At 37.3% G+C, this 27,096-nt stretch overlaps 2 long non-coding RNA genes across 2 annotated transcripts; one reads left to right on the top strand and one right to left on the bottom strand.

Annotated features, from left to right (window-relative positions):
• The first annotated feature begins 2,618 nt into the window (after positions 1 to 2,618).
• On the top strand, positions 2,619 to 4,241 carry LOC141282486 (uncharacterized). Its single transcript, XR_012337174.1, has 3 exons — positions 2,619 to 2,668; positions 3,642 to 3,778; positions 4,102 to 4,241. It is a non-coding gene; the product is annotated as an uncharacterized lncRNA (long non-coding RNA).
• On the bottom strand, positions 4,184 to 4,940 carry LOC135770520 (uncharacterized). Its single transcript, XR_010542669.2, has 3 exons — positions 4,593 to 4,940; positions 4,407 to 4,510; positions 4,184 to 4,296 (listed from the first exon to the last, which is right to left on the bottom strand). It is a non-coding gene; the product is annotated as an uncharacterized lncRNA (long non-coding RNA).
• Positions 4,941 to 27,096: the final 22,156 nt, after the last annotated feature.

The raw sequence follows: 27,096 nt of genomic DNA, 5'->3' as shown, positions 1-27,096 counted from the left end.
CACAGTTTTTATGTACCACAATACTGTATGTGCTGTCTTAAAGAGACATGGTTAACCCCCACCCCACTCAGCTCTGAAAACAAAGAAGACACCTCTACCTGTGGGTCATTAACATATAAAAAGCCGTTCACACCTCACACCCACCGCTCCTCACAACCAGCTGTAAGGATTCCTGGAAACTTCCACCAGTTCCTTTATACATCCACAAACGTAAGGTTTCTGGATGTTTCACGGGTTTACTTTGGTGTATTACCTTTCCAAGCACTCTGCCTCAAAAATCTGGCAAACCTAAAGTTTAGCAGGGATTTCCCATTCCGTATTTGTCCGTATACAGCTCTTTTCATGCAGTGACTGACAGTTCCAATAGGTGCCTCAGCACCTTCGGTGCTTGGCCCCTAATTACTAATCTTACCAGCTCTATTCAAATCCCCTCTGAGCGGGAGTCCATCATGCAAGTCGAGTACTCCAAAGGCATGGGTTCCACACCAGTTTTACACATGCACTTGCGAACCTCCCTTAGCACCCCCCCCCCCCACACACACACACACACACACTATTTTAGCAAAAACTATGAAATTGGTATGCCCACACTACAATGTTTGATGCTAAACTATTTGACACTAGACACTCTGCAAGAAGACACTTAGGACTTTATATTCCAAATTTAAGAATAAGGACAAGTTAAAGAAGCAAAAGATATACATGTTTGAATATAGTGGAACTGAAATGTTATGCACAAAACTAATATAAAAAAATATATTATATCATTGAAGTGGGATCTATATACTACTCATCTTAATAAATGACATTATGTAAAACATACTTTAACCAGAGCCCAGTTACCTCCAATGTATCTGTCTTCAGGGGAAACACAGCCACTCCGAATTTATTGCTGGAAGTCAATGTTTGGGAAAATAAAAAAAGTGTATTTTATCAAAGAAAAATGAGTACTGTACATGAACGTTCTTTTAGTGTCATACAGAATATATTTTAAGGGTTAAATCTGCATAAAATCCCCTCAGTTTCTCTTTGCAATGAGTCATATCCCTGAACTTTTGCTTCTTTATTTTATCTGTTATACATTAGCTGTGGTCATTTTCTTCTTTTGATGTACAATCTAATGTACAATCTTGCCCCAAGTTCTTATCTTCTGTCTATCCATCTCTTTTTAATAGATTTAGAATGGAAAGTCTAATATAAACATGTATTTCAAAAGCGTGGGCAAAACTTTCTTCATGAATATTTCAACACATAATGAACTTATAACAATATAAATGTGTTATATTATGTTGAATGACAATCAGGTTGAGTTGTGCTGATGAATAAAATATTTTCCTCCTGCCAAAGAAAATGATAAGCAATAGAAAATAATAAAACAACCAAATAAAATGAGAATCGTCACTGTGACATACTCAGCTTTCAGAGTATACTCAACGCGGTTGAAGCGCAAATTTGGCAGTACAAATGTTTTGTTTTACCCCTCCTGGCCATCAGAAGGCAGCCCAGAGTCGCATCCGTGTACAAAACATGCGTAAAATCAGGATAGAAGAAATAAAAGATAAATTTGCTACTGCATTACAAATAACGTACAATGGTTTGCCAACCGCCAATAAACTATAAAGAAGAAGAAGAAGAAATAACGTACAAAAGAGAGAAACAGAGAACAACAGTAAAATAATGGAGGAAAAATGCTTACTGTTCTTGGAAGAAAAGGAACAGAATAAAAGATTGACAGGCAATAGTGTGCGACCATTAAATGAGAGAAGGCCAGCAGATGGTGAGTTTAGAGCTTTGCTGTAAGAGATGCAGACTATTGAACCCAAAAAACATGATCAATATTTCCGAATGTTTACATTAAGGTTTGACAATTTGTTACGTCCCACCCTATCTTAAAAAAAACCCAACACATTGGTGCGGCGGAAAGGTTAATAGTAGACGGTTAGTATTATCGTTTAAAATGTAATTATCATTACAACCGTGTTTGATTACTGTGATTTTGAAAACTCGCGGTAAATCCTGTCCAGCCAGAATCAGCTTGACGCAGGCGCGCGCATGTAACATTGGTTTTTGAACGAGAACGGCGTGGCGGAAGGCAGTAACAGGTGCACTGTGTTTTAATGCGTTGCTAATGTGTGCATTTGATGTTATTATTTAAAGAGCACCAATTATGCTAATAAATTAGCACGTTAGCACGTTATTGTAATATCCCATAGTACATACATGTTATTAAAACTTGAACTAATGCACTGTGAGTCTTATAAATTGCTTACATACCTCACCGATTTCTGCATGTCTGGAAAACGCTCGGATTTAGTTCCTGTCTCCGCCTCCCAAAATGTCTAGTGTATTCGGATTGGTCAGATGACTACTCAACTGTTATTGGTCACATGGGTTCGGCGTGTGTTTGAAAGGTTACGCCCCTGACTACGCGTGGGTTTTCCGGTTCTGACTGAGAGTCACAGGCAACGTAAACAAGCGCTATATTTCTCTATAAACGATGGTGTCTGTACTGCCTTACCACTTCAAGCTCGATCCAGAGAGTTCAGACGGCCGTTACGATATAAACGATCTACGTCAATGAACGCGATTGGATTTAACTTTTTTAGGTGTCCTTAGAATGCCAGAATGCTAAACGAAGACGAAAATGTGTTGCAAAGACATCCAAAAGGTAATTATAACGTACTACATTACTTTGCAAACTATATGGAAACACCAAATGTAGCACATAGAAAGTATTTTTTGAAATGATTATAAAACTATTTCACTTATTAACATTATTTTACTATAGTAAACTTTATTATAAAAGCCTGCTTACATACTATATTACTGTGCAAACTATATGGAAACACCAAATGTAGCACATAGAAAGTATTTTTTGGAATGATTATAAAACTATTTAACTTATTAACATTATTTTACTATAGTAAACTTTATTATAAAAGCCTGCTTACATACTATATTACTGTGCAAACTATATGGAAACAACAAATGTAGCACATAGAAAGTATTTGTTGAAATGATTATAAAACTATTTCATTCGTTAACATTATTTTACTATAGTAAACTTTATTATAAAAGACTGTTACATACTATATTACTGTGCAAACTATATGGAAACACCAAATGTAGCACATAGAAAGTATTTTTTGGAATGATTATAAAACTATTTAACTTATTAACATTATTTTACTATAGTAAACTTTATTATAAAAGCCTGCTTACATACTATATTACTGTGCAAACTATATGGAAACACCAAATGTAGCACATAGAAAGTATTTTTTGGAATGATTATAAAACTATTTAACTTATTAACATTATTTTACTATAGTAAACTTTATTATAAAAGCCTGCTTACATACTATATTACTGTGCAAACTATATGGAAACACCAAATGTAGCACATAGAAAGTATTTGTTGAAATGATTATAAAACTATTTCATTCGTTAACATTATTTTACTATAGTAAACTTTATTATAAAAGACTGTTACATACTATATTACTGTGCAAACTATATGGAAACACCAAATGTAGCACAAAGAAAGTATTAATTGAAATGAATGTTCTACATTATTTCACTATGGTAAACTTTTTTATGAAAGACTGCTTACTTATAAGTGCTATGTTTTTACTTATTAGGTTTTAAGGAGAATGCAACAGGTTCCAGGGCCTCTTACCTGCGTGATTCATCATCCAGGTTTTGCACAAATTGTCTAAATCCCTACACACAGAACATTTATTGTACCGACTATAAGCCTTTGAGGTGCAGGACTAGAGTAAGTTTTATTACATTTTTAAACCAATAACACTAAAGGATCATTATAGTAACAAAGTACCCAAAAGAACAAAAGATGTTACTTTAAAGAAAATATAATAGTCAGTCAAAAGTTTTTTTTATTTATTACAAATATATATTTAAATGTTAAACAATATACAAATAAACATACTTTAGTAACCATATTGTGCTCTTGTTTCAAAAATTGTTCAATTCATTTCTTACAGCTATCTATTCAGATAAATGGCATATCAAAGCTTTGTCAGCTGGTGCTATTTAAGACGACACTGTAAGGTTATCATCCTGTCGTGTGTTGTTCTCCAGATACGCTTGGAGCTTCCTGATCAGATCGGTCACAATTTTGGCTTTCGACGACCCCTGCACTGAAGATGGCATGCAATCACGTCCTCCTTTGAAGGTCTCTCAAACTGTGATGCCAGGTCCATTGGAATCAGGGCTTCCTTCAGCTTATCTTCAAATACCTCATCAAACACAAGCCTGATCACATCCTTCACATAACTGTAGAAATATTGCAGTCAATAAATCCTTTGTTTTGATCATTTATTTCCCTGCTTCATACATTAAGTTTTTAATTATGAATGTATTTGAAATAAAACATTACTGCTTACGGTATGTCACTTGTGTGTTTTGGGAACATAGCTTTGTACTTTCCCTCTCCTGCTTTTGTTACGGCTTGGTGACATTGTAATGGATGGCTGCAAGGTACAAATAACTGTAAAATATAAACAAGCAATTAATTTATTGTAAAAGTAAATACTACTTTATTTAACACAGTTACTAAAATACTTAAATACCTGCACAGCATTCCAATAAATGAGAAAATCAAATTTTTTTTGCTGCAAATCTGAAATCTCAGGCTACGGACGGCAAAGGCATCCACTGATGATGGTGATGGAAACATTGTGAAACGATGCTACTGCCTGGGTTCCTATGATTATGCAGAGAAAAAAAACTTTGTCATCATCAGTTATACATCTAAGACTGGTAGTGGTTTCACTAGCTAAATACATCATATGTGTGACACACCTTTGCTCCTCATATGCCAGTCTGACTCCTTGTACTGTGTGTAATGATGTTGCATGTTTGCATACAGTGTAGAAGGATGTGTCCAGCTGTGAATCTAGGATATAGACAAATAAAACAAACATGTATTCAGTCAAAAATACATATTATAACAATAGAGTACAACGACTATAACTCGTTAGACTATTCATTAAAACGTTATTGTATTACATATTAAATGGCCCAACATTAGCAACACACATTACGTGTTTACTTCGTTTCAAAATCTAAGAAAGCTTAAAGTAAATACAACAGTAAAATACATATAACTTTAAACAAATCATCTGTACTTAGAGTTTCTTGAGTTTGATCATGAGAACAAATTTTACTGGTAACAGTTTGGCTGGCATTTGTATTTGTATTTAGCTTAGCAACTTAGCAAGTTTGTAAACATGTCTAAACCAACATAGATAAAAAAAAACGATAGTCTGCATAATTCAACATACACGTGTGTAAATATGGTACGTTGTTTATGAAATACAGTATTACAACACAAAAACAATTAGCTTGCAAGCTTAGCTCTACACGCACATTATGTTAATCTCCGGTTACTGGTTACGTAACGTACAGTAAAAGGCAAATAATAAACGTGAATACTTACAGCCTGTGATCCAGAAGTGCACAGTAATCCAACTTTCAAGAGGAGACATCGCGCAAATCCAGCTTCGGTTCATGAGAAGCAGTTATTGTGAAAACTCCGTGAACAACTTCTGACTGGATTTTTCCGGAACCGTATTAAACATGATGTCCTCTGTGGAAGTCCATAAAGTGCTATTTTGCCCTCGCATCTAAAGAGACAGCGTCTACTCGAGAGATTTAATCGCTTAAACAATGAAACAAGAGTTTGCAAACAGAGTGAAAGCAGGGACTCACAACCTCCGCCATTTTAGCTCTCTTCTGACTCGGCGCTCCCCACCCCCGTCTTTGAGGGCGTACCCAAGCAAAGCAGAGAGGGCTGAACTATGATAATGTTGGTCTTATCTACGTCACTAATCCCAGGAAGTAAACTGTTGCCTACAATCCGAGTGTTTTTTGTAGTCCTCGAACGTTAGAGACGATAACTCGCGTCATCGTTTTCTTTGAGGTATGTACTTTTTGAATATCGTTAGCATGTACTAATGCACACTTACACACAAAAGGATGTTTAAAAACGTGTATCCCATAATAGGTGCTCTTTAAGGTACTGTTCGTTAAAACAGGTTCATACATCACAGGGCTCCATGTTAATGTTCATTTAATGCAGGGGTGTCCAATACGACCAGTCGATCACAAATGCAATGCCGGTAGAATACACATACGTTAATAACTGTGTATGCTGCTCCACGCATCCACGAGCTTCGGAATAAAAAAGCGCCAAATTGGCATTATGGTCTTAGAAACAAGTCTTTTTGAGTTGCTGCGCATAACTTCTCAAGTGTGTTTTTATAAATCTTATGCCTGCCCGCTGCAGCGGAGTCGTCTAACTTCTGAAATTTGGATGCACATTCTTGCCTTCATGCAGGAGTTGATCCACACGCACGGTGTATGTGCGCGCGATCGATCGACCGACCGACCGAATGAGAGAGATGCTTCTGATAATGTTGTCATTTTCTAGTTTGTTTCATCAAAACCGCATCTCCGCTATTCCGCTATAAGGAGTACTCGGCATGTACTCAAGGATTTTTTTTAACTCCTCAAAAAGAATGGAGTAATGGTGAGAGCCCTAAATTCAACGTATAGATAGTCCTCCTAACACACATTTAAACTGTTATTAAGAATGTAACAGTGTTTTGTTAAAAAAATGTTTTTTAGCAGGTAGGTCTTGTCGGCTTTATCATTTAAAAAGTAGATTGCCAAACAAAAAAGGCTGGACACCCCTGATTGAATGTTTATGCTTAAAAAAAGTGCATATAGCTGCTAATTGTATTTGTTGTTTGCTGATTTTCAAAAATAAAACTTGTAAAATGTTTTCAGTGTGTGTATCAGTTCTTTTTGAACATTTCCATCTCAATTTAAGAAAACCATGATAATATTGACCGTGATAACTTTGGTCACTATAATCATGATATGAAATTTTCTAACCGTCCCATCCCTAAAAGTGACAGTTGTAAATTGAATGACTGTACCTTTATCAACAAAATATTATGTTACAATAGAGGCAGCGCTGATGTGCTATTTTATGTGCAATGTTTCTGCTGTTTACTTTCTCCTAAGACCTAAATGCTCGTGTTTATATGAGAATATTTGCAAAGACGGGATTTTTGAGGCATGTGTGTTATTTAAGGCCAATAAAGCGGCAAAAATACAACACAAGCTCAATGAGAAACGAATACGCGGCTTGCATACTCCTCTGACACAGAAACAGCAGGCGAATTTAGCACTGTTGTTTGTGTTTGAATGGCTTAAAGGGACACTTCACCCATTTGCATTAATCTTTGTATAGTTAGAACCCCAGTCATGTGTTTGAATGGTCGTGCATCATTTTCTCAGTTGCCACTGAGACAGGAGAAATACAGATTTCAGTGTTGCACTTCCTTCTTTCAATGATGTAAAAATCATCATTTTGCATCATTGAAAGAAGGAAGTCCAATATCTTTGTTGAGATATATATCTTTTCTCTGTCAAATAGGCACTAAATTCAAAATGTGTTACATTTCGACTACAAATATGACACACTTTCAATAAAGATTAATGTTTCTATGGGTGAAATGCTCCTTTAAAAGCACTTGTTTTTAAAATGCGGTGCTTAAATATATGTACAAATGTTACGTTTTTGTGACTACATGCAAATGCAACTGCAAGAACCGACAGGTGGATGACATCAAAGTCCCACGAGAGCATTTCGGAAGCAGTCTCCTCTTATGATTCCTCGTCAATCGCTCTCACGGGATTTGGATGTCATCTGCCTCTTGGTTCTTGTGGCGCCACATGAAGTTTACCCACGAGTTTAACAAACCAGTTGTATCAGCCACTGGCTAGATCAGCATAGCATTAAAAAACGTGACGCGGATGATCACGTACGTGAGAAATCATTTACCCCCAAAATACAGGACCCCAAACGTTAGTCATACTGTTCAAATACAAGCAAGTTACCTGGCTGTTTGGTTTTCTTAGCCCACAAACTGAAAGGCTTGCCAATCTTCATCATTTCGCAATCTCCATTGATCTTTTACTCCTTTAGCGATCTTCAATTTAACCATGCTAGCTGAAATAAAGTTTTACCTCAGCTTAACATGATAGTTAGAAAACCCGGAGTGGATCCGGTGCGTAGTGATTACAGAACGCTTACAGTGGAGAGAGGAAAGTGATTTGGCTCCACTCCAGGCTTTGATCACATCCCAGACACGAAAGAGCTTTGATTATGTGTCCAGATATGCTAAAGCCCATATTTAAACGAACTAACGCGAATGCAGATAGAATTTCAATCAGAATAGGACACCTGATAGTCTGAAAAAATAATACCTAATCTGAAAAAAAAATCCCTCTGAGACCACATTTAACACTTTTAATGGCCTTAAATTTGACAAGTTTGATTTATCACTTTTTAATACTTTTAAAAACCCCGCGGACATCCTGTATTTGGAATTGTCTGCAGCCCGAGTATGTTGCTGTACCATCGCCAGGACACTAGCTTAACATTGCAAATGACTTCTAGCGAATTTGAAACTTTTCTCTGTGCGTTGCTGCTATAAATGGAAAGCACATTCAAATCAAGGCCCCTCCAAATGCACACAGAGGCACACAATTGTATTGTATTGATGGCTGCATGTGATGCACATTACTGTTTAGTAATGGTGGACATTGGTGCATATGGTCGTGAAAGTAACGTTGGTGGCATCTTTAAAGAGAGCGAGTTTGGCTTGAAGATTCTTGATGAAACCGTGGGCCTGCCAACGTCAGCTATCCTGCCGGGCACAAACATTGTAAGTGCCTATACCTTGTTGGAGATGCAGCTTTCCCACTACATACAAACCTGATGCGACCATATCCTGGTAAGTTTTAAACATTCAAGCATTTACAAAAATATAAACATAGTAAAAACGTGTAAAAACTTAAAGTTGTGTTCAAATCCCAGTTATAAATTCTACTTTTTGATTGTCCACAGGTAAAAACCTCACCCTGGAACAACAGATGTACAACTACTGCCATTCCAATTCCAGAATAATTGAAAATTCTTTTGGCATATTGGCATCACAGCTCTCCTGATTTTGCCAAGTAGTTTATGTTCTCAGGGCAACATTATGTTGACCCTGGGACAACATTTTATTTAACCAATCAGATTTCAGAAATAAGTTTACAGTTTGTTTTAAGTTTAAGCTTACAACCAGGATTAGCTGTTTTGAGACTTATGTTTTGTCACTTATCATGTTCCTCTGACTTTAGGGTTTGGTTATTGTTATGTTTATTCTTTTATAATAAACACGAGCTTCGGCATTAACTCAGCTTTTTATTAGACAACCCCAACGTCACTTCTAACACACTTGACTACAGCCTCCTTCCTCAGTTGGTGTTCCCCCTCTTACCGTCCGGTTGGGAAACATACAAACGGGAACTACTAACATGTTATCAGACATAACATCACATGTTCTCCCTTTTAAAAGTAAATAACTTTTCTTTGCAATATCAAAATAACTACATTATAGCTGCATTCTTACAACAACATAACACTTTAACAATTTTTTTTTTTTTCATTTAACAAGTTTCAATAAGCCTTTCAGGAGGCCTTACATTACGTTTTGGCCTGCAATCAGTCCCAGGAGACACAGTGATCTCTTTTGTTAGATCAGAGCCTGTATTGTCCAAAGAACTGTTTAGAACTTGTTCACCAGTAGCTATATCAGACCTCCCAAAGTCATTTGGTTGTGAATCTGTTTCTTCAATAGTCACTTGTGGTCTTAAGTCTACTCTGTTCCTCCTGAGTGTTGTGCCACACTCTGTTTGAATCTCATAGGAGCGTGGAACTATTTCTCTTTCCACATGACCTTGTTGTGTCCAGGTGCCTGTTGCATGATTTAGGATGCGGACTTTATCTCCAGGTTTAAGTTTTTGCAAAGCTTTTGTTTTCTTGTTGTAATGTCCCTTTTGCTTGTTTTTATGGATATGTTTTGTGACTTTAATCTTGTCTGTACCAGCAGGTGTTAATAGGTCCTGATGAATTGGCAAATTGGTGCGTATCCGTCGACCCATCAACATCTGAGCTGGGGATAAGCCATTTTGTAGCGGAGCACTCCTGTAAATCATTAAACTCTTGTGAAAGTCTGTTTTTCCGTCTCAACTTTTTTTCATGAGAGCCTTCACTATTTTCACAGAACTTTCTGCTAGTCCATTGGACCTAGGGTAGTTTGGGCTCGATGTGGTGTGTTGAAAGCCCCACTCTTCAGCAAAAGTCATAAACTCCCTACTGGAGAACTGAGGGCCATTGTCAGAAAACACCTCGCAGGGGACACCATGTCTTGCAAACACTGTTTTAAGGAAACCAATTACGGCTTGACTGGATGTCATCTGCAGCGTTGCTACTTCTGGATAATTGGAGAAATAATCAGTAACTACAACATGGCTCTTGCCATTGCAGTCAAACAAGTCTACATCAACCTTTTGGTATGGGCGATCCGGCACTGGATGAGGCATGAGTGGCTCTGCTTGTTGTTTAGACCTGTATGTGAGACATATTTCACATGAAGCTGTAGCCTGACTGATGTCATGGTTCATCCTTGGCCAATACATTACCTTCCGTGCTCTGCGTTTACATTTCTCCTCACCAAGGTGTCCCTCATGTATTTTCTGTAACATTTGTTTGCGCATTGATGTGGGAATGACAAATTTGTTTCCTTCGAAAATGATTTCATTCACTACTGTAAGCTCAGCCCTGAATGCCCAGTAGTCTTGAATTTGCATTGGACAGTCACTTTTATTTTCTGGCCAGCCCTTAAGTATGATCTCCTTGAGATGTGTCAGTGTTCCATCAAGCTCAGTTGCTTTTCTTATTTGCTCTGTTATCTCTTGAGACACTGGCAGTGATGTCATGACCATGTCAACATATGCTTGTATGTCTGTACTATTCTCATTGTTAGAACTTTCATGCTTATCAACAGCTCGGGAGAGAGTATCCGCTGCGAACATGAATTTTCCTGGTGTGTAGATCATTTTGACATCATATTTTTGAAGTCTGATGAGCATTCTTTGGATTCTCATGGGGCAGTCGTTTAAGGGCTTAAGCGTTATAGACACAAGAGGCTTATGATCTGTTTCCACTTCAAACGACTGACCATACACATACTGATGAAATCTTTCACAGGCATATGTGCTAGCCAAAAGTTCTTTCTCTATTTGCGCATAGTTAGACTCTGCACTTGTCAAGGCTCGCGATGCATAGGCTACTGGCTGCCATCTCTCATCATGTTGCTGCAACAACACAGCACCGAGGCCATATTGGGAGGCATCTGCTGAGATCCTAATGTTCTTGTGTGGGTCATAATATCGAAGTACTGGCTCCTCTGTTATGATGCGCTTCAGATCTTGAAAACATGCCTTCTGCTCGTGAGACCACACCCACTCAGTCTTTTGCTCCAGGAGACATCGAAGATGCACTGAACGTGTGGACAGTTGTGGAATAAATTTTGCCAAATATGTGACCATTCCAAGGAATCTTCTCAATTCCTCTTTATTTTGTGGCTGTTCCATGTTAACAATTGCTGAGGTCTTTCTTGGGTCTGGCCTGACGCCATCCTCAGACAGAACATCTCCAACAAAAGTTAAGCTCTTGACTGCAAACTCACATTTCTCTTTGTTCAGTTTCAGATTGGACTGTCTTATCAAATCCAGGACCTGCCTCAACCGTGCATCATGTTCCTGACGGCTGGAACCCCACACAATTATATCATCCATCATAGTCTCCACACCTGTTAAGTGCTCAAAAATCATGTGATTTGTCTTGTGGTAAACTTCTGGCGCTGACAAAATGCCATACGGTAGACGGAGAAACCGATATCTGCCTTCTGGTGTATTAAAGGTGCATAATTTCGAGCTTGCCTCCTCAAGCTTCATTTGCCAAAAACCAGATGATGCATCTAGCTTACTGAACCACTTAGCTCCAGCAAACTGAGACATAATCTCCTCTCTGGTGGGCAGTTTATAATGTTCACGTTTTATGGCCCTGTTGAGATCTCTCGGGTCAAGACAAATCCTCAAAGCTCCATTTTTCTTCATAACAACGACTAGTGAACTCACCCAGTCTGTTGGTTCATCAATTTTCTTTATAACATTGAGCTTCTCCATGCGAGCCAACTCCTCTTTAAGTTTGCCTCGCAGTGCAAATGGAACTTTTCTGCATGCATGCACCACAGGTGTCACTGTCTCATCAACACTTATTCTGTGCTCACCAGGCAGGCATCCAAGTCCTTCAAACACATCCTTGTACTCCTCCAAAAATGAGTTTTCGTCTGTTTCAGACTGTGACGTCACTACAAACACTCTCCTTACCAAGTCAAGTTTTTCACATGTACTCAGTCCTATAATTGGCTGTACACTTTTCTCCACTATCAGCATTTGTGTCTTTAATACCTGTCCTTTGTGTTTCAGGGTCACCAGGCATAATCCCTTCACTGGAACATTCTCACCAGTGTATCCTGTTACTTTTAATTTTGCTGAGTGAATTTTGCTTTTGATTTTAAGGGTTTTGTAGTCATCCAAAGACAAAAGGTTAACTTGAGCTCCAGTGTCTATTTTAAATTGAATTATTGTTTCATTCACAGTCAATGGTACAAGCCATTCAGCTTTATCTAATGTGTTTGTCTGTACAGAATCAACAAAAAATTCCTCTGGCTGTTCTTCGACCGTATGTACTTTTTTCTTTGCATAATCAGCTTTGCAACATTTTGCAAAATGATTGTTTTTTTCCACAACTATTGCAGATTTTTCCATAAGCTGGGCATGACCTTGGCATGTGTACTCCACATCTGCCACATTTACTTTTTGAAGCATTTCCTTTTTGTTTCTTTTGTTTTGCAAACTGTTTTGTGTGTTGCTCCTCTCTTTTTATTGCATGCACAGCAGCGCCATCCCGGTGCCATCCCTTAGCTTGTGCACGAGTTATTTCAGCAGCTCTACACATATTGACAGCTTTTTCCAGTGTCAGTGCTGGCTCTCGTAACAATCTTTCCCTGAGAGCATTGTCGGGAATCCCACAGACTATTCTGTCTCTCACCAGTGAATCTCTTAAGTTTCCGAATTCACAGGTCTTACTCAAAGTGTGCAGTTCAGCGAGGTACTGGTCAAAACTCACTCCTTGTTTTTGGTCAGCAGAGAAAAACTTGTATCTCTCGAATGTAACATTCTTACTTGGCACAAAATATTCCTCAAATTTTTGCATTAGAACAGTCAGTGTTAAATCAGCATCGTCGAGTTGAAAGCTATTATATATATATCCAGTACATCTTCGCCCATCACGTGCAAACAGATGGATGCTTTTAGCTTTTCATCATCTCCGCCGGCACCGCTCGCAGCGAGATAAATGTTGAATCTCTGTTTAAAACGTTTCCAGTTATCAGCAAGCTTGCCGCTAAGCTGCATTGGTGATGGTGGATTTAGCTTTTCCATGACGGCAAACACTCAAAATCTTTCTCTGTTTGTTTTGACGCCGACTCTTACAACTGCTTATTTTTTTATTTATTTTTTTTTTGCGTTGCTGCTCACCTGCACTTGGCTGGTCCCTTGGCGGCTCACGTGTGCATGTCCAATAAACAAAGCTTTTAATCCGTTTCACTCTCCGTGGGTCTGGTTGCGCTGGCGATTTCATCACAAACTCTTTAGTGTAACGTTACGCCAATCCCGTATTCTGACACCATGTTATGTTTATTCTTTTATAATAAACACAAGCTTCGGCATTAACTCAGCTTTTTATTAGACAACCCCAACGTCACTTCTAACACACTTGACTACAGCCTCCTTCCTCAGTTGGTGTTCCCCCTCTTACCGTCCGGTCGGGAAACATACAAACGGGAACTACTAACATGTTATCAGACATAACATCACAGTTATGGTTGGGGTTTTGGGGTGGGTTTAGGTTTTATTTAGAAAAATGTTGTCCTTGGGTCAACACAATGGCCCTCATTTATCAAAAGTACGTACACCAAATTTCCAGCGTACACCTGCCGTACACCCAAAACCACGGTGACTTTGAGATTTATCAATATGGACGTTGGCGTACGGCACGCTCAAATCCTACGCCAGCTCAGGAGGTGGTGTACGCAAACAATTCCTAAAACCACAAAACGCACTGACAAACTAAAATATGATATATTATGATGACCCACTGTAAAAAAAACAAAAACATAGTAATTATAAACGTCAGTGTTTATTTTTATGCGACATGAACTTCAATGTTTAATTTGTGAGACTTTACCAAAGCATTTGATTTGAAGGCATATGTATTCCTTCAGTTGAGAGCATGGGCGCTTTACCTGACGTTTCAGGGCAAAGCATGTGAGCAGAGCGGAGCATTGAGCGGTGCGGTAATATTACCATCAAAGCGCCTCTCTAAAAAGTCCGCTCGCTCAGCACCGCTCGTTGAACCCAGAACGCCCTTTAATAATTTGCTAGTACGAGAATCTGTAAAAACGTCTACAATAAGTTATGGAATTCAAGCCTTATACATAAATGTAAAGTAAAAATCAAAGTTAAGATTAGACTGGAAGAAAACATTGAAAGGAAGTGCGGAGAGACTGTAAAAGTTAGCAAATATTCATCCTGGAATCTGAAGCGGCACATTGCAAGAAAGCACAAGGATGTGCTACGAAAACATGGTAATAATGCATCAAAAGGTAAGCTAGTTACATACCATTCGATGATAAATAAATACAGATGAGGTAAGGTAAAATGCTTGTGTTGAATGGAGCCATAAATCCGATCATGACGACAAGCGGACAAAATCATGGCTACGAATTATCTTTTATGCTACATTATGGACACTTCTTTTTCTTATTTAGTCTAAAGTATGGCCATAAATATAAAATTTGTTCCCAATATTCAACAGTTTGTTCCTTGGAATTAATTATTATAATATTTCGTAATTACTATTACAATTATTATTACTTCAAATTATGAATTAGCCTAGTTAAACATGTGGATGTCGTGGAAACAAATTGTTAATTTGAATTAAATCCGGAGCTCCGTATCAAACTGGATCTTAGCTAACAAACAATTGTATGTAAATACAGAAAAACACACTACAAAAGTTACTACATCATTTAAAATATGATTTAAAAAAAACTTAACCGAACCATTAAGCAGACATATAATTTAGATGTAGGCAACAGTAAATAATAATAATAATAATAAATAATTATTCTTCTAAATATCAAATAAGCGTCATTATTAATAAAAATAATAATACAAATATTACAAAACGTCATGCAATTATTAATGTCTCTTTAATCCCAGTCTTTAAACTCCCAAATAAAACAATTTTGTTTCTTTCCACTTCCCTGGTTTCTCTTCTGTGCCGTCTTCCATAGGGATGGGTATTGTTTGGGTTTTTTTCGATACCGGTGCCAAATCGATACTTTTAAAACGGTTCCGGTGCCTAAACGGTGCCTAAAGCGATACTGTGAAAAAAAGAGTCACAAAAAGATGGTAGATGAAAGTACAGCATAAAACACAATGAAAATTCTTATCTGTTTGTCATAATTTGTTTATTAATGATTTGCCTAAAGCACCATCATCTTTTAACACCTGCATTCTTGATTTCTTCTTTATAAGATTTTTGATTTGTGAATTAAATAAATCTTCTCAACACTCCACTTTGAGCTCAGAAAAATGTTCTATGATTGGTTGTTAATAATCTGTTCAATGATTGGTTAAAGCGGCTGCCGCTCACAAAAAGATAAAGGGCGAGTTCTAATCGAAAGTGATCCTCCCTATTGTCCATTGTCTGCTACTGTATGTATTTACTGTTTACTCCTAACTGTTATTGTGAAGCGTACTTGAGCTATGGAAAGGCGCTATATAAATTAAACTTATTATTATTATTATTATTATTCCCTTCGAAGATCAGATCTCTTGAACTCTAGAGAAAGTTGCGCAATTGTGTCTCATAGTGTGGCTAATTAAACACACTTGGCAAATAGAGCAATAAAATACAGCGTCTTTTTCTTTTTATTTGGATCGACTGTTCATGTGACATCCTCTTCGTGAAGTGCCTTGACGAAAAACGGCATTTGGCATTCACCCCAAATATTTTCTCGGCTTGTGAAACCATTCACGTTTTGACGCTTTCTGCTTGTCTCCGATGAACTTGACACCCGTGACTGCCGCGGTCCATCTCAGGCCGATATAAGCCGAAGTACTAATAAAACATTAGTGAGGTAATACGTTTTACCAAATGAAGAAATGAAGAAATGTTACCATATTAGCAAAATAAGCTGCCGTCAGATCAATTGCGGCATTCACGCGCTCCTCAGAGGATCTCATTTTCCAAATTGTTCTTTAAAGTCAGAATCAGTGGCGAAGCTACGGGTGGGCCTGGCCGGGCCTGGGCCCGCCCACTTTGAGTTGTGGCCCACCCAATCAGAAGGCCATTTTCCAGAGAAATGTGTAAATAATTTAACAAAAATAAATACTAGTACTACGAATATACGTCTTATCACACTATAATTTCATATATGTAATACAATTATAAATATAATTAAAATATAAAATTTAAGTGCAAGTTTGCATGTTCAGTCAGTTTCGCAGTTTTCTTTTACCCTATTGGTGCACACGCTTGTCAACATGAAACGTTGAATATGATTCGTCAGTCATTGTTAGTTCCGCCTACGCGCGATTGAACTGAATTTGAAAACAGCGAGTCGCAAATATCAAGTTTAACAACCTTTCCACGATGACATCTGCTTATGCCTGTTTACTTTTGGAGACGGAGACTATTACATCACTCGTGGAAATGTTGGATTACTGAGGACATCTTTTCAAACGTCAACAAAATGAAACGAGCACGTATTACGTTGATGACTTCATGCTGTGTTGAAAGACTGTTCTTCACCACATATTGTATAAAAAACCTATAACGTTACGCTCATCGATGATAAATGCTCGTCTGAGAAATGTATTTCTGCTTTTCTTTGCGCGAAGGGACATTATGATCATATTGGACTTTGTTATTATGAACCAGAAGCCCCGTCTCAGACTACAGGACATGTAATGGTGAGTTTAGACATTTTCTTAATGTTTATAGTGGTGTCATTATTATTTACAGTTTATAGTCAGGAGTATTACTCCAATCAACTATTTAGGGGGCTGTATGATTTAATGTTGTTGGAATATTTACATTTAAATGACAACACATGCAATTTTGTATTGCGCCATGTTGTTTGATGCCCATTGTCTCATTAAATAACTATCTTTCGAACGAGTTCTTTAGTAAAATCACTACCTGTTGAATCTGTCGTAGCCTATGACGCTTTCACGTCTTGCATTTTGCTGAGGAGGAATGACATATTGTTCGGATCTACGTTCACGCAACGTAAATAACGTAAAAACTAATTCCGTTACTAATTCAGTTTATGTTGAGTTCTGTGTTTTCAAGTGGATTAATAATTTGGTGGGGCACTGCTCATAGACTGTATAAAACAGGCACAGCCTCACCTGCCCATATACTGTAGACAAGCTGGTTGGTTATTTAAGTTGTTTTATAAATTTCCCCTTAAAACATTGTGCTGCCTGCTGGCATTAAGGTAACTTGGCTTAGGTAGCGTGCACCAAAGCTTTTAAACCTGGCTGAAAACGCCTGGAGGATGCCAAATGCCAGCTGTTTTTTCAGCCAAGCGCTTTGGTTGCTGTGATACTTGAGCTGTGAGCCGGTTGGTTGTTGTGATATTAGTCCCGCCCTTTCACCCACTGTAATTGGACGGCTGTGTGAGAACTTACATTGACAAGCTAAGCTTTTCATCCAGAGTTGAATATTTTTAGACCACAGCGCGGAAAAAATGGACAGCTGCTGGCTGTTTTGAAAAAAGCCGCACTTACATTGGGGAAAAAAATATACGCCGGCCATGGGCGTAAACACTCCCAATTTATGTACATTCTATGCTTTGCCCACCCTGTTTTATAAAGGCCCACCCACTTGAACATTTCTGGCTTCGCCACTGGTCAGAATATAAAAATAACCTGGACATAACGTTGTTTTTACAAAATTTGTTCGTTTTGTATTATTAGGGATGTGCAGATGAGGATTTTTTCACATTTTAAACTTATTAAACACAGCGCATATTTTAAATGAAAATTTATTTGGCAAAGTTCAAAAGTTGGCTACATTTAATCTTTAACATTAGATTATTTAATATTTACATTTATTAATAAACTATTTTTTTTAATGTTTGTTCATTATTACTCTTGACAAAAAACTCAACTCCAATAAAATAGTAGCTCCAATTACAAACTTGCTTATATTGCTTGTTTATTAATAAAACGAATTCAACGGATGGTATCTGCGTTAAAACAAAAATAAATGTAAAATTTAATTGACATAATTTTTCATTACTACGAATGCTTATTTGTTCATTTTTTTTTTGTTAAAACAGAACAACAATAAATTAGTAAAATGACTTGCTTATATTAAACAAAACATTTAACAAAAACGAATAGACGGAAAACATTTTACCGGCCCTATAACATAAATAAATCTAAGATCCTTAGATTTTTCAAAACACATTATTGGTTTACATTTTTTTATCAATATAAAGCTACAATAATGTAAAATATGAACAAACTCACCTAAGTTAAGCGAAGAAATCAAACTTGATTCCTATGTATTATATCAAAGCTTTCCGACTTTCACATTCACGTGAATTTAGTAAGTCAGGAAATTATTTACACCATATGAGTGTACTATAATTTAACTAGCGATTGTGCTGTGCTTGTGTGATTATGCTTTTTGCGCTACAGAGAGCAAAATACTTCAGTCAACTGTTCATGCATTAAAGAGGCACCGAAATGAGGCACCGAAATCTGTGTTCTGATTCGGTCCGGTAGGAGGGTGGTGTTTGGCACTATAACCCTATCTCGCCTGCAAATTAAATAGGTGCAAAACTGGCCGCCATGCTTGCACTAAGTGTGGCCTTACTTGCCTATTCACGTACTTTGTCACTTAATTTTACTGACTTGCACTAGAAGAAACTGCAATAAAGATTTTTTTATCTTTGTGATAAGTTTATCCACCAGTGTTTTGTCTGCTTTATACCTAAAACTTTTTCTTTAAAATGTACCTTCTCAGATGCAGTTATGTCAAAGCACTCGTTTCGGCTGGCAAGATTGGAACAGAACCTGAATGGGAAGATGGCAGAGCTAAGACTGGCAATGTCCAGGAAAAATGTTAACTAAAAATGAGTGTGTTTTTTCCCAGGCGAGTGAGTTTGGGAACGTTTTAAATGTGCCTAGAAGTTTAAAAAATGTAATACTGAGGGAAAAAATTGAGCGCTTTGAAAAGGCTTTAAAAAGAAAATAAAGTCTGAAGTTAATGTTAAATGAAGTTAAAGTTTTTACTTGAAAAGTTTGTACTTGTTTGTACTTGTCAAGTCTGTGCTGAAAAAAATGCAGTAAAGTTTGTATTTGAAAAGACCTGGAATTGTGTGTTCTGTAGAATGAGTACAAATATATGTGCAGGCTGTATAAAAAAACATAGTTGTGCCACTAATGTAAGTGAAAGTTCATGGTGTCATCATATTAGAAGCATATTTGTATCCCTAATATAAGTGAAAGTACATGGTGGCATCATATAAGAAGCATATTTGTATCCCTAATATAAGTGAAAGTACATGGTGGCATCATATAAGAAGCATATTTGTATCCCTAATATAAGTGAAAGTATGTACAATGGAAATAAGTACATATATGCATGTATACATATATGTGTCTTACATATATTTCACATGTATGTCCATATATGGGAAAATATATGGCACTTACATGAAAACGGCCATTTTTGCTATATTTTGAAATATATTTTTCATATATGTCTATATATTTTACATATATGAATTTTGCATATACTTTCATATATGCAGCAGACATACATGGGCACTGATATTATATATGTAATTTACATATATTGACATATATTACATTTCTGTATGGGGTTTGCTTAAAGTTCTGTAAATGTCACTATTCATGTGTGGATGACAGCTATGCATTTATTAAATCCTCAGCTCAAACCTCCAGGAGACAGCGAATCTCTGCAACAGACCAAGATTGCCCTGTTTGTTGATTACCCACAATATAAGCGAGTGGATTGTTTTGTTGGACAAGGAGCGAGTGAAACCAATACTGAAACTAAATGCAGCAAATGGTTGTGCAGCACAGTGTGAATATTTTACCGGAAAGCAACAATCACGGATCATTCTCTTCCATGAAAGCCATGTAAACGTGTGGGAACATATTAACATTTCAAAGATTTATTACTTTTGTGGACTATGAATGCAAGTTCATGTCATACTGGGATTGCTTGGGAAAGATAATTTACAAACACGAGACCGCAGGGCCGGCCCTGGGCATAGGCGGAATAGGCAAATGCTAAGGGCACTGCACACCCCTTGGGGCGCCCATGCGCCCAAATTATTATTTTTATTATTATTTATGTATATATTAGGGCCGGGACTCGATTAAAAAAATTAATCTAATTAATTAGAGGCTTTGTAATTAATTAATCTAAATTAATCGCATTTTAATCTCATATAAATATTTGACCTGAGAACATTAAGAAGTAATTTTTACATGGATTTTTATGAATAATGACTGAATACATAAGCTTAACAAAATATTGTTTATTTTTGTTCAACCATGTCGTTGTACCCGGAGTCGGGCTAATGTCCACCCTAGCTGCTGTATGTTTTGCATTGAGATTATACTTGAGGCTCGATGTGCTGCGGTGATATGTGAATTCCTTGTTCCATATCTTACACACAACCATGCTCTTATCGACGCTTACCAGTGATGCGCGGGTCAATGTATAAACAACCCGCCCGCAACTCGGACCGCAACGAAAAATATATATATATTATACCCGACCCGCTTCCTGGCCCGCATTTCTTAAAGTAGTTTGTTTAATATTGCAGGGTTCGGGACTTCTCAGGTTTTGACTGTCTGTGTTCTGGTACCTATGTGCGCGGATGCCCCACCTCGCGTATAAAAACAACAAAACATAATATACTATATATAAAATATATAAAAATGTGCATAATATATTTTTTAAGTTGCACATCGTTTATAGGTTTCTTAAGTGGGATTCGGATGTGAAAAGCGCTGCATAATGTACGCGCCTTTAGTGTTACCATTGAAACTTAACTAAATTAAAAAAAATAAGAGGTGATATATAGCTTTAGCCTACATAAATGCTTATTGCTTTAATGTTGCGAGTTCCTCTTCAGCTTTTCTTGCTGTTATGTTTATAATAGTTCATTGTTCAGAGTTCATATTGATGATCTTATAGTCAATTTAAAAATGTTCTTACAAACTGACTCTATTCGTTTAACTTTTTTCCTTTACCTGCCGTCGCTGTTCTCTGTGCGTGTCCTCCGTCAAAGTAGCCTATTAAAATTAATATGAAGTTGATTTTTAAAAGTCTTAAGCACACCGCAAATCAAACGTGCTGCTACAGTATGCTCTAAATGCGCGTGTAAATTTAACTTCTGGGCACTGCCAGGCTGATTTTTTGAAAAGTAAGTGATATAGGCTACTCACTGCATGTTTTGGCATTCGGTAGCATATGCATCAATGAGATGCACGGTGTTGCTTTTAATGTTCTTTTTAATTTATATTCACAAAACCTAACAACAAAACATTGTTTATAATTACGAGACAAATTATTTGAAACGAAATTCGTTTTAAAGTAGCAAACAAAACTTAAATTAAACTCGTAATAAACTAATTAAATTGAAACAAAACAACATCACAACAATATTTAAACCCAACAATACTCAAACATTAACATATAACAGACATTAGGATACATGTTAAAATAATCTGTAGTTTGTTGGTAGATGTTTATTGGGCAAAACCTGCGTTGCAAACCTCCATTTACCAGAATAAATCATTTTTACTTTGAAATTGATGCGTTGTCACGTTAAAATCAGCTGTTCGTTTAGGTTCCGTCTACTTTTATTTACACTGCATCACAACCCCGGAGTTCTCGAACTAAAACAGGGTCTGCAGCATTTACGAATGACTCTATTAATAAGTGCGATTAAAATGCGTTAAAATGTTTAACGCGTTATTTTTTGTGTAATTAATTAATCTTAATTAACGCGTTAAAGTCCCGGCCCTAGTATATATACATTTAACTTAAAATATTTAATATTGTACAAGAAAACAGGCTTTATTATGAATTATTAGAGCATATTATGATGTCTCGGGAGATTGTGCTCATAAGTTAAATAGCTCTGCGGCTATACTGCACTGAATCGGCAGTTTAAAATATAAACCCAGAATTCAGCGAACGTCAAGAAAAAGAAAACGGAAACAACAATCAGACAGAGATGCGGGATTTAGGCTACATAACGTTACATAGCCCATGTTTAAATTTCGACTTGTTCACTTTGTTTGGTATTATAAACTGTGCATTGGAGTGCTCCTGGCTGCTCGCCGCGGTGCTGAAGACCAAGGCCCGCTCGGACGGAGTACTGGTGGCACATATGCACAGATATTCACATGCAACCTATTGGAAAGCGCCCAACCCAACCCTAATATACGACGGTTTAACGTAACGGGGTATTTTAATTATTTGTTATTATAAAATTATTATTTGTTATTTTCTATATTACTTCAACTTAAGAAGAGTTCTGTATTTATTATTTTAATAAAATAATCTCTTTATATAAATATAATTTCTTTATATAAATACTATTTTGTACTTAATGCTATAATTTCGTCATTTCACTAACACAATTTCATCTGCACATTCCAATAGGTTGATGTAAGGGGAAAAAGTATAGCTTTCTTCCAATTGAGAAGAGTTGTGCACTTTTAAACACTTTTTAAAAAAACATCTCTTTACATTAATATTTATTCTTCGATTAAAAAGCCATAATTTCGTTATTTTACTAACCCAACTAATTACTCATCCATTGTTTCCAAAAGGAATCGTGAATTGCACGTGATTATCTGTGCATATGTGCCACCAGTACTCCATCCGAGCGGGTCTTGATCTTCAGCACCACGGCGAGCAACCAGCAGCACTCCAATGCGCAGCTTAATACCAAACAAAGTGAACAAGTTGGTATTTCTGGCCAGAAACATCGACATTTAAACATGGTCTGTGTTATGTTATGTAAATCCTGCGTCTCGGTCTGATTGATATTTCCGCTTTCTTGTTCTTGACGTTCGCTGAATTCTGGAATTATATTTTAAACTGCCGCTTCAGTGCAGTATAGCCACAGAGCTACTTAACAATGAGCACGATCTCCTGAGACACTACAATATGCTACTAATAATTCATTAATAAGAGCTGTTTTTTTCTTGTACAAAATTAAATATTTTAAATTAGATGTACAGTGTTAAAACTTGTAAAAAAGAAGAGATTCTAACAATGTCAAGATCAAATGCCTGAAAGTGTGTGTGCGAGCGCGTCCATTAGAGCTGCAACTAACGACTATTTCTTCTGTCGACTAATCTAGCGATTATTCTCCCGATTAGTCGACTACTCTAACGACTATTTTTTATTATTAATACAGTGTTCTTTTTTTATTAGCTATTTAATCTGTTGGATAATCTCTTTTCTACTCTGTCTGATCTGACAGCCATTGTTTGTTTTATTGTATTTTAACACAACTGAATGCTATTTTCACATATTATCTGTTCTGTTGTCAGACATATAGGGGCGGTTTCCCAGACAGGGATTAGACTAGTCCTAGACTAAAATAAATATAAGAGCTGTCCAAACTGAAAACATCTTGCACTGACATATCTTAAAATCCATCAGTGCCCTTAGTTTGGCCTCAAAATCCACACAAGCAATGTTTTTAGTAAGGCATGTTTGTTTAAACTAATTATATTTCTTAATTAAACTAAGGTCTAGTCCTGGCATAAGCTAATCTCTGTCCAGGAAACCCCCCCAAAGACTATTAAAATAGTGACTAAACATGACCCAATAACCTTGTGTTTAATCCAACCAGCTGTTATTTTAACTACTAAGTTACTAAAATCTTGATTTATAAACGCGACATCGCAGACAATTCGGCGCAAATTAAAAAATTGCCATCACACAGAGTTACTACAGAAGGCATGCGCGGGCATAGGAGAGAGAGAGCTCGCGCACAAGCACATAGAGAACCAGTGTGTGTGGGAAAACACTGCTAAACTTTCATGATAAACTCGAATCAGTCGTCTTCTCTGCCAGTAACATCTGACGTTTACGTGAAAATGCAAGTACACAGAGGAATCCGCATGGAAAACACAGCTAACTTTCTTTCACTCAGTGTCATGTATGAGAGGCGCTGTCTAGGGGCTTCACGCAGAGAAAGAGAGAGAGCGCGCGTGCACGTGCACAAGAGAGGCACCACCGAGCGCTCACAACAATAAATGAAGCCGTTTTAAATGAAAATAAAAATGTAAATGTTGCGGCCATTGTTGATTTTGTGACGCACACAAACAAATCAATGTATGGATAACACTGCCAGGAGCAGAAGCCGCCATTAGGCGCAATTAATGTAAACAGCGACGCGTCGACGCATTTTACGCATGTCGACGTATTTTCATAGTCGACGTAATCGATGACGTCGACGCGTCGTTGCAGCACTAGCGTCCATGTGTTTTCTAAATATTTTCAAAATAAAGAACAGGGTTCCCGCAGGGTCTTAAAAAGTCTAAAATTCAGCAAGTTAAATTAAAGGCCATAAAAAGTCTTAAAAACGTCCTAGGTCTTAAATTTAATTAACTCAAGTCTTAAATTTCTTACCTCTGTTTATTCCCGAAAAGGGTTGTCCGCAAAAATAAAATAGTAACTGAATCGCACTTCAATCCAGTTTTTTAATCATTATTTTTTAAAGAGGATACAAATGTATAGCCTGGTAGAACCATCCTCTGCTATTTTGCTTCGCTTCATAGACAGAGTCTGGCTGGGCATAATTGACAATCGTTTTCCTTCTCATGGGAGGGGCTTGTCTGAAGTTTAAAATCATTGGTCTAAACGTAAGCCAATCACATAACGTTTGGATATGATGTGCGTTATGCGCCAGCTCAGCCGCATCAAATTTCTGCTGTAAAACACACGCATGATGTGAAAACAAACCCATCGAGCGAAATACCGAAGTTAACATGGCTATGAACGACTTATGCAGATTATGTAAAGTAAATCGGGCCAGAGCTAGTTGAACACTATCCTTACGGTGTCTTTCCACTCACGTCTAAGTGGAGGAACGCCCCTCTCTCCTCTCAAACTTTTCCACCAGACGGCCATAACCATATGTAAATTAAATCTTCCTACCTTTTTTTCTGGTTAATCAGGAACGTCACCAAAGAATGTTTGCCCACGCGTCCTCCACCATTAACTGTGAACAATGAAATTTCCTTCCATGATATCGATTGTTGTGCACGTCAAGCTGTGCTGCACACAGTTTCTCGCTGACGATCGATAATAGTTGATAAATTAAACTTTTCCCAAAACCTGTCGGGAGTAGGGCAACAACATAATCTCCATTCAAAATGTTTAACAAACACTTTTCTTGTTCGGGATTGAGTTGGCAAGTGCCGGTTCTCCACAACAGAGCAAATAGCTTTCTGTGCCTCCATGTCCACTACAAACTACAACCGTACATTCGGCGCTTAGCGTCTACGTCACGACTCTCAGCCCGCCCTCTTTTCATTGATTCGCCGGTTGTTTTGAAACCTGAGGAAAACGGTTTGAATGGGAGGTATCTCAGACTGAGTACAGAAGCGTAATGAAATTTAGCGGAAGTACAAAGTCTGACGTAGTCAGGCTAACAAATGTAGGCTATTATAATCCAAGCAAATCATGCCATAAGCTATATTTCAGGTGTTGTGATTTGACAGAATACTGTAGGTTTGGCGAGAAACAAACCTTAAATGCAGTTTTATAAAAGCAAAAATCTTTTCTATGTTAATTTAACCAACTAGCCGGTGGCTTACCTGAGCATTTGCCAGGTTCTGTAACAGAGGACCCAAAAGCGAAAAAAATTAACACTGCTTTATTGAAAATCAACTTAAACAGTCAGGCCATTGAGTCCCAAGCCACCAACAACGAGTCAACTTTAGTGTTACAGAGTTTTCACTTAGGAAGCTTTTGTTTACCTCACTGCTCCATGCGCGTTTTCTCCCTTGACTTTAATTTGCTAATCTTGATGACACATGTAGCCTACAAATGCGACCTCTGGAGGCTACAACCTTCGGATTTAGAAACGGCCTTGTTAGCAACACATAACAAACCACGAACAGCCTTTTAATGGTAAATTTCATTTTCATTTAATTATTGTGTAATTAGAGAGGCAAATAAATGCGATGGCGGTATAGCGCATATTTATGCATATAACGTATGGGTGGAAAAAGTGGAAAACAAGTTAACAAGGCACATATCAGCAGCTGACCATACTGTTCTTCCCTTATTAGTGGATTTTAGTTGTCAAAAAAAAAAAAGAAAGATATAATACAAATAAAAAATATAATGTTTTGAGAATTTCTGAGATCATTGTGTCGCGTTGGTCTTTAATTTCACTCATAATGGTCTTAAAAAGGTCTTAAAAAGTCTTAAATTTGACTTGGTGAAACCTGCAGCAACCCTGAAGAAAAACAAGACAAAGTTGTGCAGCTTATTTCTGTGTAAGCTTATGAACAAAATGATCGGAACATTTGGCATTCTAGGGGCAACAGGTGAAATCTTGCCTAGGGCAGCAAATTGGCCAGGGCCGGCCCTGCCGGATGGACTTATGGCTCACACACAATTTTTAAACAAAGGTATGTTGTCCTGTTTAGATTTTTCATGTTCACTGTTGGCCATGATGATGTTTAATAATTCATTGCGCCGCCCGCCACGGTCCTTCGACTTTAGATGTCTTAAATGTCTTGTCTGCAAGTGTTAATTTTTACAAAATAGAGTAACGCACGTAACAAACTTATTTAAATTTCAGTTATTGTAACTGTGTTACTTGATTTAAAAAATACTTTGTTACATGCTTGTTACCACTAAAAGTAGTGGGATTACAGTAACGCGTTACTTTACTCCCATCACTGTCCAGCACATATGATTTTTTCTGCACACAGTTT

The sequence above is a fragment of the Paramisgurnus dabryanus genome, chromosome 8 (genome assembly GCF_030506205.2).
Source record: "Paramisgurnus dabryanus chromosome 8, PD_genome_1.1, whole genome shotgun sequence".
In the NCBI taxonomy this organism is placed as follows: domain Eukaryota; kingdom Metazoa; phylum Chordata; class Actinopteri; order Cypriniformes; family Cobitidae; genus Paramisgurnus; species Paramisgurnus dabryanus.
This window is presented reverse-complemented; position numbering and strand designations above follow the sequence as displayed.